Raw genomic sequence first — 15,522 nt, forward strand, 5'->3', positions numbered from 1 at the left:
GGTGATGGTGATTATGGGGTTGATGGTGGTGGTGATGATGAACTTGAACATTCTTAACATCCTTAATGTTCATGTTATTTTAACAATGAACACAGCATTCCTTTCCATACGCAGCTGATACCTGCACACCTCTGTGGGTGTGCTCATGTGTTATGGCACCCAGCAGAGTGAAGGAGGCTGAAAGGCATGGGCACTGCTGCACTAGAGGCAGAGCTCAGACTTGGCCCGGACCTTCCACTCCTAGCCCAGGGCTTTGTGCCCTTGATCTGAGCATGGCAGCACCTTGTGCAAACCAAAGTCATCTGGAAAGGCATTTTCTCTGGGTCCCACAGCACAGCCTGTGCCTCAGGAAAGCGTGGTTACAGCTTGTACCCTCAGGCCTGGGGCAATGTGGGGTGAGGAGCAAGCTTGTAGGACCAAGGTGTGGGCAAGAGTGTTTCTGTGGTGGGAGCCTGTGGGGTCGTGTGTCTTGAGACCTTCCCCTCCCACAGCAGCAGCAGGGGAACAGGTGACTGTGCTTTCCCAGGATGGGCCAAGCCAGTCTCCAAGACCTTATCCTGGCATTCTCCAGCCCTCGAGTGTGGCAGCTGCCGTGGGTCCCCCCATCCCCAGGCTGCTTCCCTGCATTTGCTGTGGCTTCCTCCCCTGCCTCTGGCCCACACTCCCCTCCTGACATCTGACACTGGATGGCTGTATCCACCTGCCCTCTGCCTGGTCATTCCTGCCACCTGTTTCCATCACAGCACACCAAGTACCACCCAAGCAGAGCCCCTCCCAGATGGCACTTGTGTTCCTGCCAGGCACCTTGTCTGGAGGGGCCTGCACGCCACTACCTGCTCTGGGGTGCAAAGTCCCAGGTCCTGGTGACCGCTCTTCCCTGTTCTTCTTAGAGCTGTCTCTCCCTCCTCTTTGGCTGTGGCCTGCTGCCATTTTGGGGTACAGTGACCTCTGTACTCACTGCTGTCTGCAGTTCCCCAGCTGGCGGGTCAGCCCCTCACACCTTGCAGGCGGGTCCCCTCCCTACTGTCTGCTCTGCGTGGCTCCTGGCTCTCAGGGGGGACACACAGTCCCCTTTGGCAAATCTTCTTTTCCACCTCTTTGAGGTTTTTTGCCACATGGGCTCCTAAGTGGTCCCCAAATGTCCTCAATCTCTTATGTCTCCAGGTACCCCCAGGTTTCATTCTCTGGGTGGGCTGCTCTCCCTTTTTCCTTCACTTGAGAAACTCCCTCCGTCCTTTGGGCTCACAATGGGGGTCAGCCTGGGAAGCTGCCATCCTGACGTCCATCCCTCCCTCTGGTGGGACACTCTGATGTCCTCCATCAGGGTCTCTGTCACAGCCCTTGTTACATTCATTACAACTGAGGGCAGGGATAACATCTATTGTCTGGCAGAGCAGGCGGTCAGGGTGCTTATAGGGTGTGTGAATCCAGGAGGGAGGGAATGAAGAATGATTTTAACTGGCCCCAGTCACATGGCTCCTCATGGCAGAGCTGGGATTTTTATCACTCAGCAAGTGTCTGCTGCATCCCCATCTGGGGCCAGCCCTGAATTCAGAGCCAGTGCCACAGAGGCCAACCAGGCAAGCAGAGGTCCAGCTTGCCTGGGGCGTGCTGGCAACTGGAAGGCAGGCCTGCGGACTCCCAGTTCAGTGCTCTTCCTGGCATGCTGCAGGAGGGCGGGGGGCTGACATGGCCTGCAGGGGACACAGCACCTGCAGCTTGAGTGAAGTGCAGTTGAGGACCCAGCAGCCCTGGTGGTGGGTTGCACTGTGCTCCAGACATTGGGGAGCACGAGGGTTCCCTATGCACCCCTTGTCTCTGAGCGGCCACTGGGGTGAGGAGGAAGAGAGTGGGCTGCCGGTTCCCTCTGCAGGAGGTGAAGGCTGCGGGGACAGGAGAGGGAGCTGCTGAGCGGCTCTCAGAGGGCTCCTGGGCTGGGTCCCTGCCTTGCTCCCATCAAAGGGATGGCTCTGCAGTGAGGCCCAGAGCAGCAGACACAGGCCGGCCCAGCGGGCCCAGCCAGCCGCGCTGTTAAGCAACAGCACCAGATCCCTTTGTTTCTCTGCTCCTTCCAAGGTGGCAAAAGATCAAGGCCCTGAGCTTGAAATAACAAAAGGGAAATAGCTTGCAGACAGCGCATCTGGAGGCCAGAAGGGGTTTAATAGCCAGTCTCGGGAGGGAGGGAGGGGGCCAGGATGCCGATTCATAAACTCTTCCCTGTGGCTCCCCAACCTGCCCTGCTCAGGCTCCCCACAGCCGTCCCTGGCCCTGAGGCAGGCTGCCCCCTGGGGTGGCGCTTCTTGCCCATCAGCAGGGGCACATGCTGCCTGGCCTCTCTCTAGGTTCCCCATCCCTGCCTGCGCTCAGGCCCTCCTTGCTCCTCTCTGGCCCTCGCTCCTCTCAAAGTCTTTAGTCCCTGGGTTAATGAGGATCTACTGCAGGGTCGCGGGTGTCTGGCCGGTGACATGTGCAGACACACATCTGTGATTACTTGGGCGGAGGAAAGCCAGCCCCCAGAGCTCTGCGGCCTTCCCCGCAGGCAGAGCTGAGCTGGGCGGGCCTCCTGGGGGAGGAGAGCCATGCAGGGTGTCACGGCACACACGGCCATGATCAGAGGCCTGACCTCAGAGGCAGAGGCCTCTTGTTCTCGTGTGGGTCCCCTGGTCTCTGACCTTTGGGAGGGTGTTTGTAGTGAGGAGCTTACACAGCACATGGTTCCGTAGGCTGACGTCTTCTCTGTACAACCGGTGAGAGGGTAGCTGGAGTCCTGGGGGACTGGGGTGGGTGGAGGGGCTCCCTGCTGCCGTGATCGACACTCACTGTGACCCCAAAGACACCGGCTAACAAGGATAGAAAGGAAATGTTCCCGAGGGGGCTGCAGCCCATGCCAACATGATGCGGTGCCAACTCACAGCATCTGCCCCAGGCTGGGCCCACTGGGGTCACATCCCTGAAGGGCCTATTGGACAGAGAACGGTGGTTTGTTTGAGGTCACATAGCTTGTCAGAGTCAGCGCTGAGATTCAAATCCCTGCCTGCCTGATAACTCGGACTTTCCAGAACCCCTCCTCCCCTGAGATCCCAAGCGAAGGAGTGATCTGGCCTGGCCCAGTCCTTTCTTGGTGCATATTTTCCTAAAATGCAATCTGGATCCCATCACTTCCCACCTCAAGAGCTGGCTGACGTTCCCCTTCCTCGGTGGTTCTTTTGGATGGCTGGAGTGGCCGATGACCTGGGAGGCTGGAGTTGCTTGTGGTGCAGCCCCCAGGGGCAGGCAGACAGAGCCGATGGGCATGCGTGTCCTCCCTCCTGAGTGGGTGTGTGAACCCCAGCAGCTGGCTGTTCAGGCTCCTGGGCGGTGCTGAGTGGGGCTCAGGCCGCCCGTTGGCCTTCATTTGTTGGGCACAGGTGATCAGGGTGCCCTGTGCCGAAGGTGCTTCTGCGAGGGGAAGGGGAAGGAGGTGAGGCCTGACACTGACTCAGTGGTACCACCTGAGCTTCGTGGACTGGAGTTGCCCTGGACTCTGCTGGACACACTGTACATTTTCAGGCTCCTCTGAGGAGCGGGCTGTGTTTCCCTGGCCTAGAATGGAACTTGGGGCTTGTGCTTGTTCAGTCTGGTTCCTGACCTGCAGCTCTTGGGTCTCTTTTTACTAAGCAAAATTAATGGAATGTTCTGGATGTTAGGATGGCCTAGGAGGCTTTGTCCTGGGGTGACTTTGCCACCCTCCCAAGCCTCTGTTTCTTCCTTTGTCAGGCTGGTGACTGGGGAGGCGCTCCCTGTGTCTTTCTGTGGCTGCAGGTTCTTGCTGTGGCTCCTAGGCAGGTCACCCCATGACTTAGGGAGCTGTGGCTCACTGAAGGCTGGTTGGGGGCAGGGTGGGTGGTTCAGCCAAGCTCTCTGTATCTATTCCAGAGGTCCTAGGAGGCCTGCCGTGAGTCCCATCACAGTCCCATGCCCCTGTCCTGCTGAAGGTCACAAATGTTGCCACGCATGAGTTCTTGCTGAGTTCCTCAGGGAAAGCCCGTCCCACGCCCGTGCTGCCCTCGGCTTCTCCCTCCAATTTGTTCTGGCATCGGTGTGAGGGGTTCTACTCATATCCTCCAGAATTAGGCCCCATTCTCTATTTCTAGTGCTAGGAAATATATTCATAGTTCCATATTAACTTTGTTATTTTAATGGGATTTGTGGTAGAAGATCTAAACGCTTCAGTCTGCCATTTTGAACTGGAAGTCAAGCGAATTTTAAAGACAGGAAGAAAGACTACAGTTTTGCTGGGTGTGGCGGCTCACGCCTGTAATTCCAGTGCTCTGGGAGGCCAAGGGGGGAGGATTGTTTGAGCCCAGAAGTTGAGACCAGCCTGGGTCACATAGTGAGACCTTTTCTCAAAAAAATTGTGTTCAAAGAAGAGTACAATTTAAGGAACCACACAAATGCAGATTCTCTTAGATAATTAAAATGGTTGTGGTTGAATAATGTTTTGAAATATCAAGTGATTTAACTTGCCCAGCATTTCCTGTTGCCTTTTTTCATCAAGGGCTTTTTCTACCCGGTTATTGGAGAGAGTGGTGGCCTGAGGAAGAGAAGACACAGCTGATCTTAAAAAGTAGTTGGTCCATGGCGTCTTGAGCTGCTGGCATGGGGTCCTTGTATGCTGTTAACGACGGCTGCACCTGCAGCTGCTCCTCCCACCCCCGTCCCCGGCGCGGGCCGTGGCCAAGGCCTCCATCCGTGTCTGGAAGCTGCTGGAGAGCAGTACGGGTCCGATTTGGGCTTGTGCCCCTCGACAGTCTCAAGCGCTGTCCTGGCATGAGGGAGGCTGCCTCCAAGACTCTGCTTCTTGGTCCTGGAGCTGGACATTTTCAGGGGCTGATGGGCTCTGTCCTCCTCTGCTCTCAATTTTTGTTCATCAGGTAGGCTTGGTGAGTCCCCTTGATCTTCCTCAGGAAACCTTTGATCCGTATGAGCCTCCCTGCTCCCCGCCGTGCCTGCCCCCTGAGAGGGTTCTGGTGCCTTCCTACACACGCTCACTTGGAATGTGGCCCATGCCCTTTTGTATCATGAATGTCCAGGGTAGGCACTGGCCTGGGGAGAAATGGTGAACACGCAAAGTAACTTCCCCAAACATACCGACCTGACAACAGGCACTGTAATTCCAGTTAGTGCACCCATCCCTGTGCAGAGATTCCAGATAGGGAGACCGTATGTGTAATTTGTCATTTGATATGTGTGGCATTTCAAGTAAGTAGGGAGAATTGAATGCAAGATTTTAGATCACTGGCTATCCATGGGGAAAAAAATGTTACCTAAAATGTAACATCTTCTGCCATACCGTACATACAATACATTCCGGCTGGATTAAAGATTTAGGTGTAATAAAGAAAGACTGAAACATTCCAGAAGGACAGATAGGAGAGTATTTTTGTATCCTTGGGGAGGGGGGATATTTTTAGCCAAGACATAGAAATCATTGATATTAGGAACGAGTTGGAGCCAATCCTGGTGTCCTGGAAACTGACCCAGCACAGACTGACTTCTTTTTCAGGCTACATGTTCTATGGAGGTCATCAGGGGCTCTGCTCTCCTGAGACAGCCAGGACCCAAGCTGATGCAGACTCCACCGTCTGGGAGAGTATAGCAGGGGAAGGGGCCCCTGGAGGGCCATGCACTGGTTCTTCAATATTTTGGCCCAGAGGTGACACACATCACTCATCACTTGGGACCTAAACTGGTCCAGAACCAGCCACATGACCCTGCTCTGGCTGTGTGGCAGGAAGGCAGGACAGGGTGGAGACTGGGTTGAACGCTGAGGAGCGTTACTCTCCCTGCCACAGACTCTCTCCTGATACATTCTGATATCAGAGGGGTCGGTGACTTTCCTGGGAAGTGTTAACTAGCAGAATTGACCTGAGATGTAGGAATCCAAACGAGATGCGTAAGAAAACAAGGGAAAGGTTTCTAAGATGTACCTTCCAGACCGGACCCCATCCCAGATGGTTTTACTGAAAGGGTGTCCAATGCGTGTGTCTGTCTGAGGGAGGAGTAGGATGCTCCCAGAATGGGCTTGAGGACTGGGTGCCAGGTGTGGAATCAGTGAAACTCGGGGGGCAGGAAGTGCCAGGAGCTGGGCGGTAGGCCCCCCAGATCTGCTATCCAGTTCTTTCAACTCTAGTGAGAGGCTGCTCAGGCCTTGTCACTTCGGCTGTCGAAGCTTATTACCTGGAATTATGTTCCCAACAGAGTAAGTGCAGCAGGGGAGCCTTGATTCCCCATAAGAAACTGGGGAACCTGCGGCGCTGTCACAGGTTGAGAAAATAAATTCTTGTCAACCAAAGAGGAACTGAAAAAAGCAGAGAGAGAGAGAGAGAGAGAGAGAGAGAGACCTACCCATAGGGTATCAGACTGTAGAAATTGCCAGAGAGTATGACAGAGGCATGGCAAGCTGGCAGTTCATAGAGTGAAGCTAAGGAATTCACAAAAAAGTGTGTTATTTATAAATATACATACTTAATCCTGGCACAGCGACTCACATCTGTAATCTCACACTTTGGGAGGCTGAGGTGAGAGGATCACTTGAGGTCAGGAGTTTGAGACCAGCCTTGGCAGCATAGCAAGACCCCATCTCTACTAAAATTTAAAAAATTAGCCAGGCATGGTGATATGCCTGTAGTCCCAGCTACTTGCGAGGCTGAGGTGGGAGGATCAATCACTTGAGCCCGGGAGGTTGAGGCTGTAATGAGCCTCATGATTGCACCACTGCACTCCCACCTGTTTAATCCCTGGAAATGGATACAACCCAAAGTCTGTAGCTACTAGGCTCCCAGTGCCTTCATCGTCACTGTACCACTGACGCTCACCTCTGTGCTGGGAACCAATGGCTCTGAGACCATCATGGCTGTGCCTGGCAGTGCAGTAGCAGACAGCTGACGTGTGTGACATGGACAGGAGACATGGACAAGATGGCACCTGATGGGAGGGTGAAGGTCCAGAGAGCCAGTAAATCCACAGCCACGTGGCTGGTCATGGAACAAGGCTGGCTGAGAAAGAAGGTTTTGGAAGGTAAGAGGTTCATTTCAGATCCTCCCTTAAAGGTGCCCTGAGACATCTTTAACAAGAGCACCAACGAGGAGGTTTCTGGTAGGCAGCTCTCTCCTGAAGGCTGAGCAGAATGGGCTGGGCATGCCAGAGACTGGTTTGCTTTGTTTTAACAAAAGTCCCGGGGTCCTCACAGTGAGACATGATTCTCACTTCTCATATCTGCTCTCAAGGGCCTCATGATCTTTGTGCTATCCTATTAAAGGCAGGTAGAGGAGAGGAACAGAGGACCCCAAACAAGTCCCTGTTCAGCCGGGACACCTGGGAAAGGGAGGAGCATGGAATAGGGAAGGAAGCCAGCTGGGGGACAGTGAACACCGATATATGCGCAGACTCAATCAGCGGCGATCTGTGAGTCAGAGGCTCTCAACATGCTCCAAAGCAAAGCTGGGTAAACACTGCCACTTTTTGTTTGTGTTGAGAGTTAGCTGCCTGCAAGCACGTTGGGAAACTCTGGCAAAGAACATTCCAAATGCATGTGGTGCCTTTGAGTTTATTTGTCTCAATTTATTCCAGTTACATTTGAGCATGGCCTGATTATACATCTCACACTGACTGAAGACCGTGGGTCCGTGTGGCAGGCAGGGGAAGGAGGGGGGAGGAAGAGGGTTTCCTAGCGTCATCTAATTTAAAGCACCTTTAGCTGAGTGGTGCAGTGAAAAGGATGTGGCTAAAACAAATAAAAATCATAGCAGGATCAAAGTACACGCACAAATTTATTCCTTCTGGAAGCAGCTTCTCTTTCCCTCTCCCCCTCTCCGCTTCCCTTGTTTTCCCCTCCTTTGAGTCCCAGCGATTCTTTCATGGCAGAACTCCAGGATGGCCTCGTCTCCTTGCAGCGCAATGGCGGTTTCATCTCTGATTGATGGGGCGAAGGCACCGGGACTGCGGGTTTGAAGATCTAAGGGCCTTCCTAATTTCATGGTGGGCATGTGAAGTGTCACATTAATCAGTGCTCTTTATGAGCAGTTCAAAAACAGTCATAGATGTTGGGAAGGTGCTTGTTTGAAGCACAGAGCCAAGGGATTTCAGGATTTCATCAACAACCTGCGGCTTCCACCTCCTCTCTCCAGTGCACCTCTTGCCCGACTGCTGGGTGGAATTTTATATGAGAATCATATGGAGCTAAAGGAACCTACGATACCATCCAGTTCTGACCCACACTTTACATAGGAATCAGCAGAGGCTGGGAGTCTCTCTTGGGGTTACACAGAAAGCCATCTAGTGTGGAAGCAGTAGGTTGGTTATTCAAGCCTCCTGGTTGCCCGTGGTGACTCAAATGAGGGTAAGTGCTGGTATAGTTTGGCTCTGTGTCTCCAACCAAATCTCATGTTGAATTGAAAGTCCCAGTGTTGGGGAAGGGACCTGGCTGGGGGTGATTGGATCATGGGAGCAGATTTCTCCCTTGCTGTTCTTGTGATAGTGAGTGAGTTCTCAGGAGATCTGGTTGTCTGAAAGGCCTTGCTGCTTTGTGTAGTATAGGGACTTGGTGATAGGAGTGAGTTTCAGCTGTGGCTAACGCAACATGGAGCTCAGGCTGTTGCTTCAGAGGGTGCAAGCCCCAAGCCTTGGTGGCTTACACATGGTGTTGGACCTGTGGGTGCACAGGAGTCAAGATCTGAGGTTTGGGAACCTCAGCTTAGATTTCAGGGGATGTATGGAAATGCCTGGATGTCCAGGCAGAAGTCTGCTATGGGGCAAAGCCCTCATGGAGAACCTCTGCTAGGGCATTGCAGAAGGGAGATGTAACCAAACTTTAAGGTTTTGTTTACTGCCCTGTTGGATTTTGGACTTGGATGGGGCCTGGAGCCTCTTTGTTTTGGCCAGTTTCTTCCATTTGGAATGAGTGTATTTGTCCAATGCCTGTATCTCCATTGTATCTAGGAAGTAACTAACTCGCTTTTGGTTTTACAGGCTCATAGGCAGAAGGAACTTGCCTTGTCTCAGATGAGACTTTAGATTTGGACTTTGGGGATAACGATGGAATGAATTAAGACGTTGGGGGACTGTTGGAAATACATAATTGTGTTTTGAAATGTGAGGACATGATATTTTAAAGAGGCCATGAATGAAATAACAGGGTTTGGCTGTGTCCCACCCGAATCTCATCTTGAATTGTAGTTCCCATAATTTCCATGTGCCATGGGAGGGACCTGGTGCGAGGTAATTGAATCATAGCGGTGTTTATTAGTCCAATCTCACACTGCTGTAAAGAACTACCAAAGACTGTGTAAATTTATAAAGAAAAGAGGTTTAAATGACTCATAGTTTTGCAGGACTGAGGAGGCCTCAAACAACTTACAATCATAGTGGAAGGGGGAGCAAACGCATCCTTCTTCAAAGGATGGCAAGAAGGAGAAGTGCTGAGCAAAAGGGGAAAAGCTCCTTATAAAAGCATCAGATCTGCTGAAAACTAACTCACTATCACGAAAACAGCATGAAGGTGACCACCTCCATGATTCAATTACCTCCCACTGGGTCCCTTCTGTGACATGTGGGAATTATGAGAACTACAATTCAAGATGACATTTGGGTGGGGACACAACGAAATCATATTACTGCACCTCAGGGATGACCCAAGACATCTCCTGGTGTAGTGATCCCACATCAGGGATGATTCAACACTTCCTGGGGCAGTGCTCCCACCTCAGGGATGATTCAACACCTCTTGGTACGGTGTTCCCACCTCAGGCATGATCCAAGATACCCCCTGTTACAGTATTCCTGCCTCAGGGATGAGTTAAGGGACCTGCTGCTCAGGCACCATCAAGCATGATCCAAGACACTTGTGATGCAGTGTTCTGACCTCGGAATAATGCAGGACACCTCCTGGTGCAGTGCTCACAAATCAGGGGTGATCCAAAACATCTCTTGGTGCAGCACTCACAGCTCAGGGATGATGATCCAAAGACCTCCGGGTGCAGTTTTCACACCTCAGGGATGATTCAAGACGCCTGCTGGTGCAGTGCTCCAAGAGTCCTCCTGGTGCAGTGCTAACACCTCAGGGATGATCCAAGACACCTCGTGGTGCAGTGCTCACACCTCAGATTATTTAAGACACCTCCTCCTGCTGCAGTACTCATGCCTCAGGGATGATAAAAGACACTTCCTGGGGCAGTGCTCAAACCTCAGGTATAATCCAAAAGACCTACTTGGTGCAGTGCCTGCACCTCAGAGATGATACAAAGCACCTCCTGATGCATGGCTCACACCTCAGGCATGTTATGAGACGCTTGAAATAAGACGCGTGAAACGTTCACACTTCAGGTATGATGATCCAAAGACCTCCTGCTGCAGTGCTCACGCCTCAGGGATGACCCAAGACACCTCCTGGTGCAGTGCTTATAAGCCCCTGTGCCAAGTGGGGCCACAGGGATGCAGCCCCCCATCACCCCCACAGCCCCTTTGGCGGCCTTTCTACCCCAGGCCTGCTGAGGACCTGTCTGTTAGCTCTGCGGGTGGGCTGCTGGTGGACATTTACACTTAGTGCCTATCTTGGTCCATTTGGGCTGCCGTAACAAAATACTATACACAGGTGGCTTATGAACATTAGAAATCATGTGTTGCTCAAGTTCTGGAAGGTGGAGGTCTGAGGTTGAAGGACCAGTAGCTTCAGTGCTTGGTGTGGAGCTGCTTTCCGGCTGGTAGGTATCATCTCTCAGGCCTCTTTGAATAGGGGCCTGATCCCATTCATGAGGGGTCTGCCTCTGTGATCTCATCACCTCCTAATGTGAGACCCCACCCTCACTTGGGGATGAGATTCCAAGATGTCAATTTGTGGGGGACACATGCTGACCATTGAACTCTTTAAAGCAAAGCCCCAATTTCTCCCCTTTTATTCCTAGTGGGGCTGAGGGTGCAGTGGGAAGAGTTTGGCGGTCCCGATAGCCTAACCCCAGATTCCAGATCACCAGAAATCCTGTTTAGGGGCTCAATATTGAGAGAGGCAATGTCTGGGTCCCCTTTCCTCCAGGCTGGGCAGGCGGCCCTGCTCCTGTGAGAGGTGCTGCCTCCAGCTACTCAGCCCTGCCCTGCTGACGTCGTCTGCTGTGGGGATTCTCAGCACATCAGCGACCACAGCAGGGTCTCGAGGGTGCAGGTAATGGAAGACTGTGCCGTGGAAGTCTGTATTGTGATCATCTGTGCAGACAGCACCCACCGTACTTCCTGTGTCCCTGGATCAGCAGTACATCCTAAATGCTGGTACAGGTCACATCCCCTGACTATGGTGTAATGACAGTCAAAATAAAAATTCAGGAATACATTGGAACCAGAAGGCCTACTTCCTGGGAACTTAAAACAATCATCTTATGGATAAAAGAGAAAAACCAGGCTTGGTGCAGTGGCTCACACCTGTAACTCCAGCACTTTGGGAGGCCGAGGCGGGCGGATCATGAGGTCAGGAGTTTGAGACCAGCCTGGTTAATATGGCGAAACCCCTTCTCTACTAAAAAAGAAATACAAAAATTAGCCGGTGTGGTGGCAGGTGCCTGGAGTCCCAGTTACTCGGGAGGCTGAGGCAGGTGAATCATTTGAAACCGGAAGGTGGAGGTTGCAGTGAGCCAAGATGGCACCATTGCACTCCAGCCTGGGCGACAGGGCAAAACTCTGTCTCAAAAAAAAAAAAAGAGAAAAACCAAATCAGCGAAGACACTATATTCAGAAAAGAACAAAAAAGAAAAGGTTACATGCTAGAGCTTATTAGATGTAGCTTGGACTATACTGATAATATAATTCCACAGTTTTAAACCGTCAAAGGAAATTAAGAAACTATTTGAAATAAAAGACAAATAAACCCAAGGAAAGCAGAAGTAAAGACTACAGATAACAGCAGAAATAACGAATTCGAAAATGAAAACAACTGAACTGAGAAGTGAAGACCGAGGGCTGACTCTAGGAAAATAGAGTAGATAACTACCAGCTAGCAATCAAAAAGACACGTGAGGAAACACGACTGCCCTCAGAAGACCAGCCCTGGAGAAACCAGAATTTGAAGAGAACAATTCTTACCATTCTAAGTTAAAAGAGTTCGAAAAAGTGGTTGAAGAAGGTAATTTTTGAAAAGTATATATTATGAAAATTAATTGAAGACACAGTAGTATATTCAAATGCACCAACATCTACAGAAAACATTTGAGAAAGCTGTAAAAGAATCAAGGCAACAAAGTGCACCTTGTGTGTGTGTGTGTGTGTGTGTGCAAGGTGTGAGAGTGTGTGCCTGTATGAGCATATGTGTGCATACATGTGCATATATTCATGGGGTGTGTGTGCACGCTGTGTGTGCCTGCCTGGGTGTGCATGTGTGCACGTGCATATGTGTGTGTGATGTGCATTATGCATGATGTGTGCATACATGGCACGGGTGTATGCCTGTGTGTGCATGCATGTGCATGTGTGCATGGTGTGTGTGTGTGTGTGTGTGTGTGTGTGTGTGTTTTAGCCTTCTGTAATCTTCCTCATGCTTTCCAAGCTCCTTCAAATCCAAGTGATAATAATCAAAGGAAAACGAGGCCCCGTATCTTTAGGGACAGTGCATGCTTTGCTGACTAGCATGCTGGCTGTCTGCTGCTGGTCCGGACCCACCTCCGTCCTTCTTGCCATGCTCCGTGTTGCAGGAGGCTGACTGCATGGCCCAGACCCCAGCGGCGTCTCTGGCTTCTGGTCAGGTTGGCAGCCGGGGAGAGACAGTGGAAGGGGCAGGAGCTGGGCAGGGCCACCTGGCTGCCACACTGTCTGCTGCTGTCATTTGCCTTCTACTTCTGCCGACACCCAAATGTTGTCTCAGCTTCTGCCCTTCTGGTGAGGTCTTGGCTCCTCTCAGCCTGTATGGCAGGCCTGGAGATGCGCCACCCAGACACCCCTTCTAGGAAGGACTTGCGTCCAGCTTTGGGGAGTGGTCAGAATATGGCCTCTACCTGTTAGCTCTTCAGGATCTTCCCAGGGATGAGCCCTGATGGGCCTGGGCCAAGCTGCTCATGTCCAGCTCACACCCAGAGACTGGGCAAGGGTCTTGGGAGACCCGCGTGGGGTGCTGAGGGGTTCTGTGCACTCGGGAGCTTTCTGACAGGTTGTACTGCAGTTGAACGCCTCCCTCCACCCACCCCACTTCCTGTCCAGGTGCTGGACCCTCATGAACGTCTTGTATCCTGCCTTTGTCTCAACTCCTGCTTCTGAAGAACCCAACCTACGACAGGGGGGTTCTCTCTCTCCAGCTGCCGTTAGCTATTCCCCGAGCCCCTTGCCTTTCAGGACTAGGTGTGGTGTGTTCCAGCTGTCGCCAGCCCCATGATACTGGGGGGAATCCTCTCAGCGATTCCCAGCGCAGGCTGCTGACGGTGCTGCGGTTCAGGTCCTCCACCAGCTTTCTCTGCACATCACTACCCTGCGACAAATCCGGCTTGGGGTAGGGGCACAGAGCAGGAGACCCTGTTGGAAACCTGCTCCCGGGGATTGTACATTCACTCCCTGACCCTGGCCTGTGGGGCCGGAGGGGCAGCAGGATGGTGGGTGGGAGGAGACCTCGGGTGAACGCATGCTTCACAGTCTCCGTGATGTTTCGTTTAACTGCTGCTTTCTGAGCGGTGGTCCTGCCCCGGGCCCCACAGCCCTCCCACAGAGCCAGGATACTGGAATAGCATAAATGTCCTTCCTTTCCCCCAAATTCCCCCAGAAGGCCTTGGCCTCCCTCTTGTCTCACGTGTGTCCGAGGGCCTGCTGCCAGCAGGGCTCCTCCCAGGCTCTGTCCTGGTGGGGGGAGCCCTTTAGATTGGTGTGTTTCCTGCTGCAGGAGGCAGGGCCTTGCAGGCAACAGAGGAGCCCGCAGATGGGGTGGTTTGGGAGCATTGTGCCTGAGTGTCTCTGGGTCAGCCGGGAAGGCAGTCCATGGCAGGGAGGCCCCACGAGGACAGTCAGGCCGCTTGCATTCCTTCGCTGATCCAGCCGTGTGCAGACTGGCCTGGTGGAGTGGGCTCTATCTTGAGGTGTAGGAACCGAGTGCAGATCCCAGCTCAGCCCCAACTCCCCATGAGAATTGGGGGCCGTGTCTCGCCAGTCTGCACCTTGGTGGACAGACAGGTGCTCGCTGTAGAATGGGTGCTGGATCTTGCTGTCTAAGGCGGTGCCCAGATTAGCATCTCCTGACTCTTGCCCTGGGTCTCTCTCTGGCCCAGCTGAGGTCACTGAGCCCACACCTGCCCCACGCAGGGTTCCATCACCTTGGTGGGTACCAGGGCTCCAAGCTGGCCCTCCCTCCCTTTCCACTGGCCTCCCTTTTTGTGTCCAGGAACCGGTTTTCCTACGCCTGCCTCTAGCCCTGGCCTCTCTCAGGGAGTGAGGGTCTTCTGGGCCCCTCTAGGCTCTGGGTCTGGGGTCCTGCCCGTGTATCCCACTCCCCAGGGCAGTCACCTGGTGCCCTGTGGATTTCCTCTGCCCTCCTACGGCCAGTCCTTGAGGGGAGCTCATCCCATCTCCGGCTGAGCCAGCCTCGTTTTTCTCAAGAGCTATTAACACATGGCCGAAAGAGTGGTGCCGCTGTTGGAAATGAGGTGAAGCTGGTTCAAGCTCTCACTTCTGGAGCTTTTGCTTTCAGAGGTCAACTCAAGTGTTTCTCTCATCAGCTTTTCGAAATTAGAACAGGAGGTACTGAAATAATCTTGGATTTCGTCCCTCAGCTGAGGCTCTACCGTGGGGCTAGCGCCTGAGTGCCAAGATCGGCTGGCTCTGCTGCCCTCTGTGTCCTGGGCCCGTCCAAGCCCCGCTGGGTGCGATCCGGACCGAGTGGGGCACCCACCACAGAGAAGGCTCAGAGCACACGACTTCAGCCCCTCCCCAGCCACAAACACAGGAAACTGAGGCACAGAGAGGAGGCACCTCTCTGTGGGTTTATAGTGTGCCCTCGGAAGGCTCTGGAAGAATGGAGTCCACGTTTCGTCTTTAGCCGCAGCGAGAGGCAGCCATGGGAACCCAGCATCCAGTCAGACCAAAGCCTCCTGGGCCGCTGAAAAACAAACCAGACCAGAGCCCCCGAGGGGGGACCCGTGTCAGCAGCGGGGGGCAGAGCTGCGAGGAGCACGCCTTAAATCCATTCCACTAAGTGCTGGGGGCTTTATGCGCCATGGGACTCTCAGTCCAGGGAAAGGCCTTTTAATAAGCCATTATTAAAACCATTTGCCTTTTCACTGTTTGCATATATAATTCTTGAAATATCTCTTTCCTAATGAGCCCGGATATTGACATTCAACAGAGTTCTCTCCCCTTCGAGGCCCATCATCCCTGTCATAAAGCTGCCCCGGTGAGGGTGGGAGGCAAGGGCCTGCCTGGGAGGGGACAGGGGAGGGGCGTGAGAGGGCAGCTGTGCTGTTCCCGTCTGTGCTGTGGTGGGTGGAACCTCTCACCCCAGAGGAGGCCTGTGCTTCTTGAGGAGGGAAG

The sequence above is a fragment of the Cebus imitator genome, unplaced genomic scaffold (assembly GCF_001604975.1).
Source record: "Cebus imitator isolate Cc_AM_T3 unplaced genomic scaffold, Cebus_imitator-1.0 Scaffold106, whole genome shotgun sequence".
Classification (NCBI taxonomy): Eukaryota; Metazoa; Chordata; class Mammalia; order Primates; family Cebidae; genus Cebus; species Cebus imitator.